Raw genomic sequence first — 7024 nt, 5'->3', positions numbered from 1 at the left:
CAGATGCACTGATTTCGTGCTCAGCGTACTTGAGGTGGTCAAAATATCCAGCAGCTGGCCGGGCGCCGTGGCTCACACCTGTAATCCCATCACTTTGGGAGGCCAAGACGAGCGGATTGCCTGAGCTCAGGAGTTCGAGACCAACCTGGCCAACATGGCAAACCTCGTCTCTACTAAAAATACAAAAAAAAATTAGCCGGGCATGGTGGCACACGCCTGTAGTCCCAGCTACTCGGGAGGCTGAGGCATGAGAATCGCTTGAACCCAGGAGGTGCAGGTTGCGGTGAGCCAAGATCGCACCACTGCATTCCAGCCTGGGCGACAGAGCGAGACTCTGTAAAAAAAAAAAAAAAAAAAAAAATCCAGCGGCTTCAAAATAGGAATCGGAGTGGTGTTTCTTGAAACTACCAGGACAGAGAGACCGCCACTTGTTTAAAAATCATTAATTGATCTACTTATTGGGCTCTTTTAACCTTTATTCCAATATTAATGGAGCTCTGACTTTGTGGATAGTATTATTTTTGGGGCTGAGAGATTTTTAAAATTTGTCATGGTCCCTGGTTTTGGGTTTTTGTTTGTTTGTTTGTTTGTGACAGGGTCTCACTCTATCACCCAGGTTGGAGCACAGTGGCGCGATCTCAGCTCACTGCAACCTCTTCCTCCTGGACTCAACCAATCCTCCCACCTTGGCCTCCCAAGTATCAGTAGCTGGGACTACAGGACTACAACCTCCCAAGTAGCTGGCACTACAGGCAAGCCACCACACCCAGCTATTTTTTTTTTTTTTTTTTTTTTTTTTTTGGTAAAGATGGGGTTTCACTGTGTTGCCCAGGCTGGTGTGAAACTCCTGAGGTCAAGCGATCCACCCGCCTCAGTGTCCCAAAGTGCTGGGATTATAGGCGCGAGCCACCGTGCCCTGCTGGTCCCTGGTTTTAAGGAGCCTACACTCAGTCAGGAAACAATCCACTTAAAAGGATATGGAAAAAGGGAGATCACTAGCTAAGAGATGAGTGAGGAAGAGGTAGGATTTGAGCTGAATCTTGTAGGATGATGACACTTGAATTAATGTGGAAATAAAAAAAATAAAATGGACTTGGTCAAGTGGGGTCTAAATTAACAAAGCATTGAACACTGGAACTTGAACTTATCTCTCCTGACACTTGCCTAGCCAAAAGTTCCTTAAGAAGACACATAGCATTCTACAGCTTGGTCTTGATCACAATCAGCGAGGACAACAGTCCCCAACCTTTTTGGCACCAGGTACCAGTTTCATGGAAGACAATTTTTCCTTGGGGGCAGGGGGTGGGCATAGAGTTTTGGGATGAAACTGTTCCATCTCAGATCATCAGGCATTAGTTAGATTCTCATAAGGAGCATGCAACCCAGATCCCTCACAAGTGCAGTTCACAACAGGGGTCACAGGTCTATGAGAATCTGATGCCCCAGCTGACCTGACAGGAGGCAGAGCTCAGGCAATAATGCTTGCTAGCCTGCCGCTCACCTTCTGCTGTGTGGCCCAGTTCCTAACAGGCCACAGACCTTACTGGTTTGCAGCCCAGGGGTTTAAGACTCCTGAGCTAGGGATCTCCCAGAGCAGTATTCTCCATAGACCTGGCTAGGACTTATTTCTGCCCATCCATCAAAGCTTCCTACTCCCTTCTCAGAGGTTATCACACTTTTAGAGAATAGTGGATAGAACTGTTTGTTCATTTAAAAAATTTTCTATCATGGGAAATTTCAAACATATAAAAGTTGAGAAAATTATGAATGAACCTTTACATACAATCATCACTAAACTTCAACAGTTACCAACATCTGATCCATCTTGTTTCACCTATAATTCCTCTGTATTAGTCCATTTGCATTGCTATAAAAAATACCTGAGACTGGGTAATTTATAAAGAAAAGAGGTTTATTTTGGCCCCCAGTTTTACAGGCTGTACAGAAAGTGGCTGCCGGCATCTGCTGAGGGCCTCAGGAAGTTTACAATCATGGCAAGGTAAAGAGGGAGCAGGCATGTCACATACTAAGGCAGTGAGGAGGAGGAGCAAGGCTTCTTTTAAGTAACCAGCTCCCCAGTGAACTAATAGAGTGAGAACTCAGTCATCACCAAGGGGATAGCACTAAGACATTCATGAGGGATGCACCCCCATGATCTGACACCTCCCTCTAGGCCCCACCTCCAACACTGGGGATCACATTTCAACATGAGATTTGGAGAGGGCAACCATCCACAGTATCACCCTCTCTCTCCAAAGGCAACAACAACAACAAAAACAAAACCCTGGATTATATTTTAGCAAATTCCAGGCAAAATATCATTTTATTCATAAATACCTCTACGAACATTTAAGGACCCTTTAAAAAAATCTCATCACAATATAATGATGGTCAGCATTGTAGTATGTAAATATATATAAAAGATAAGGACTTTAAGAATAGAACCATAATATCATTATATTATAAAAATAAGAAAATAATTCCTTAATATCATCAAATATGCAGTGACTGTTCAAATTTCCTAATTCTCTTATAACGTTTTAAATTTTTAAATTTTTTTATTTTTATGGGTCCATGGTAAGTATATATATTTATGAGGTACATGAGATATTTTGATACAGGCATACAATGGGTAATAATCACATCGGAGTAAATGGGATTTTCCCCTGTTCTGTAATGTTTTGTCATTACTTTCTTTTCTTTCTTTCTTTTTTTTTTTTTTTGAGACAAAGTCTTGCTCTTGTCCCCCAGTCTGGAGTGCAGTGGCGCAATCTCGGCTCACTGTAACCTCTGCCTCCTGGGTTCAAGTGACTTTCCTGCCTCAACCTCCCAAGTAGCTGGGATTACAGGTGCGTACCACCATACTCAGCTAATTTTTTTGTACTCTAAGTAGAGACAAGGTTTCACCGTGTTGGCCAGGCTGGTCTTGAACTCCTGACCTCAGGTGATCCAACCGCCTCGGCCTCCCAAAGTGCTGGGATTACAGGCGTGAGCCACCACGCCTGGCCGTCATTACTTTCAATGTCAAAAACCACAGTTACTTTTGCAGCAACCTAATAATTTACATTCCCACCAACAGTGTATAAGGGTTCCTCTTTCTGCACATCCTTGCCAGCATTCATTATTGCCTTTCTTTGGGATAGAAGCAATTTGAACTGGGGTTAGATGATATCTTATTGTAGTTTTAATTTGCATTTCTCTGATGATCAATGATGTTGACCACCTTTTTATAGACCTCTTGACCATTTGTATGTCTTCTTTTGAGAAAAGTCCTATTAAGACTTTTAGCTCATTTTTAATTGATTAGATTTTTTCCTGTAGAGTTGTTGAGTTTCTTATAAATTCTGGTTATTAATCCTCTGTCAGATGGGTAGTTTGCAAATATTTTCTCCCACTCTGTGGGTTCCTCTTCACTTTGTTTGTTGTTTCCTTTGCTGTGCCAGAAACTTTTTAACTTGATGTGATCTCATTTGTCCATTTTTGCTCTGGTCGCCTGTACTTTTTGGATATTACTCAAGAACTCTTTGCCCAGATCATTGTCCTGGAGAGTGTCCTCAGTGTTTTCTTTTAGTAGTTTCCCTAGTTCTATGTTGGGAGCCGAAAAGGCCAAAGGTATCATGACCAACTCAGCATTCCACTGGAGGCTATATGATCAAACAGCAAACTGTTTATCATGAATGCAGGATGTGGGCAAACTCACACTGTGCCTGCCACCAGAAGGTTTGCTGCGGGTGGTCACTGCCTGGCACCGGGCTCCTTGAGGTTATCTACTGGGACATCTAGAGCCTATTGTTCGAGGAATGCAGTTTTGCAAGCCCACTGTGGACTGAGCACCTGACCTTTTCTGCCACCCCACTTCTCGCTATCTCTTTTACCAATAAATACGAAGGGCTGTAGAAAGTCTGGGTCCTTGTCCACTAGAGGCAAGGTGCCCCCTGACCCCTTCTTCCAAACATACTTGTTTGTCTTTGTCTTTATTCCCGCATTCACTCTCTTTGTTCAGTCCACCAGGGATCAAGGTCGGTAACAGTTCTAGGTCTTGAATTTAAGAACACAGTTTCAGTGTTATAATATTCTGCATTTGTCTGTGTACTTACTGTTACCAGTGAGTTTCCTACCTTCAGATGATATCTTTTTTTTTTTATTATTTTTTGAGACAGGGTTTCACTCCCATTGCCCAGGCTGGAGTGTAATGGTGCTATCTCAGCTCACTGCTCTGCCTCCTGGGCTCAAGCGATTCTCCTGCCTCAGCTTCCCAAGTAGCTGGGACTACAGCTGCACACCACCACACCCAGCTAATTTTTGTATTTTTTGTAGAGACAGGGATTCACCATGCTGCCCAGGCTGGTCTCGAACTCCTGGGCTCAACCTCCCATCTCAGCCTCCCAAAGTGTTAGGATTACAGGTGTGAACCACCATGCCTGGCCCAGATGATATGTTATTGCTTGTTAACATCTTTTTCTTTCAGATTGAAGAATTCCCTTCAGCATTTCTTTTAGGACAGGTCCAGTGTTGACAAAATTCCTCAGCTTTTGTTTTTCTGGAAAAATCTTTATTTCTCCTTCATTTTTGAATATTTTCATTGGATACAATATTCTAGGATAAAAGTATTTTTCCTTCAGCACTTTATTTTTTTATTTTTATTTTTTTGTATTTTTTTTTTATTGATCATTCTTGGGTGTTTCTCGCAGAGGGGGATTTGGCAGGGTCATAGGACAATAGTGGAGGGAAGGTCAGCAGATAAACAAGTGAACAAAGGTCTCTGGTTTTCCTAGGCAGAGGACCCTGCGGCCTTCCGCAGTGTTTGTGTCCCTGGGTACTTGAGATTAGGGAGTGGTGATGACTCTTAACGAGCATGCTGCCTTCAAGCATCTGTTTAACAAAGCACATCTTGCACCGCCCTTAATCCATTTAACCCTGAGTGGACACAGCACATGTTTCAGAGAGCACAGGGTTGGGGGTAAAGTCATAGATCAACAGGATCCCAAGGCAGAATTTTTCTTAGTACAGAACAAAATGCAAAGTCTCCCATGTCTACTTCTTCTTTCTACACAGACACAGCAACCATCCGATTTCTCAATCTTTTCCCCACCTTTCCCCATTTTCTATTCCACAAAACCGCCATTGTCATCATGGCCCGTTCTCAATGAGCTGTTGGGTACACCTCCCAGATGGGGTGGTGGCCGGGCAGAGGGGCTCCTCACTTCCCAGTAGGGGCAGCTGGGCAGAGGTGCGCCCCACCTCCTGGACGGGGTGGCTGGCCGGGCAGGGGGCTGACCCCCCACCTCCCTCCCGGATGGGGCGGCTGGCCGGGCGGGGGGCTGACCCCCCACCTCCCTCCCGGACGGGGCGGCTGGCCGGGCGGGGGGCTGACCCCCCACCTCCCTCCCGGATGGGGCGGCTGCCGGGCAGAGAGGCTCCTCACTTCCCAGATGGGGCGGCTGCCAGGTGGAGGGGCTCCTCACTTCTCAGACGGGGTGGCTGCCGGGCGGAGGGTCTCCTCACTTCTCAGACGGGGCGGCCGGGCAGAGACGCTCCTTACCTCCCAGACAGGGTCGCGGCCAGGCAGAGGCGCTCCTCACATCCCAGATGGGGCGGCGGGGCAGAGGCGCTCCCCACATCTCAGACGATGGGCGGAAGGCAGAGATGATCCTCACTTCCTAGATGGGATGGCGGCCGGGAAGAGGCGCTCCTCACTTCCTAGATGGGATGGCGGCCAGGAAGAGGCGCTTCTCACTTCCTAGATGGGATGGCGGCTGGGCAGAGACACTCCTCACTTTCCAGACTGGGCAGCCAGACAGAGGGGCTCCTCACATCCCAGATGATGGGCGGCCAGGCAGAGACGCTCCTCACTTCCCAGACGGGGTGGCGGCCAGGCAGAGGCTGCAATCTCGGCACTTTGGGAGGCCAAGGCAGGCGGCTGGGAGGTGGAGGTTGTAGCGAGTGGAGATCACGCCACTGCACTCCAGCCTGGGCACCATTGAGCACTGGGTGAACGAGACTCCGTCTGCAATCCCGGCACGTTGGGAGGCCGAGGCTGGCGCATCACTCACAGTTAGGAGCTGGAGACCAGCCCGGCCAACACAGCGAAACCCCGTCTCCACCAAAAAAATACGAAAACCAGTCAGGCGTGGCGGCGTGCGCCTGCAATCGCAGGCACTCGGCAGGCTGAGGCGGGAGAATCAGGCAGGGAGGTTGCAGTGAGCCGAGATGGCAGCAGTACAGTCCAGCTTCGGCTCGGCATCAGAGGGAGACCGTGGAAAGAGAGGGAGAGGGAGACCGTGGGGAGATGGAGACTGAGATGGAGAGGGGGAGGGGGAGGGGGAGACTCCTTCATCACTTTAAATACATCATGCAGTTCTCTCCTGGTCTGTAAGTTTTCTACGGAGAAATCTCCTGCCAGACATATTGGAGTTCTTTTATATGTTATTCTATTCATTTCAAGGAAGGAAGGAAGGAAAGAAAGAAGGACTCACTAGAGGGGCCCTACAGTTTATTTTAACTAACAGAAGAAATAATTAGCAAATTTGAAGCTGGGTCAACAGAAATTATGCAATCTAAAGAATAAAGAGAAAAAAGAATGAAGAAAGATAAATAAAACCTCAGAAAAATGTGGGTCATGGTTAGGCACACGAATGTTGGTGTATTGAGAATATCAGGAGAGGGAGGAAAGAAGCAGAAGAAAAGAAATTATGGCTGAAATTTCTCCAAATTTATTGAAAAACAATAATCTCCACATCCTGAAGCTAACAAACTCCAAATAGGATAAATACAAAGAGACCTACAGACAGGCACATCATAATAAAAATGCTGAAAGGCAAAGACAAGGAGGAAATCTCGAACATAGCAAGTGGAAAATGACTCATCACTTACAAGATTAAGAGATGACTTCTCAGCAGAAACAATGAAAGCCAGAAGGCAGTGGGATAACATATTTAAAGTGCACAAAGAAAAAAAAAAACCTGTCAACGAAGAATTTTATATCCAGCAAAGCTATCTTTCAAAAATGAAGATTAATAAAGAC

This window comes from Gorilla gorilla, chromosome 17 (assembly GCF_029281585.2).
Source record: "Gorilla gorilla gorilla isolate KB3781 chromosome 17, NHGRI_mGorGor1-v2.1_pri, whole genome shotgun sequence".
Classification (NCBI taxonomy): Eukaryota; Metazoa; Chordata; class Mammalia; order Primates; family Hominidae; genus Gorilla; species Gorilla gorilla.
The sequence above is the reverse complement of the archived record's forward strand: the minus strand, read 5'-3'. Positions refer to the sequence as shown.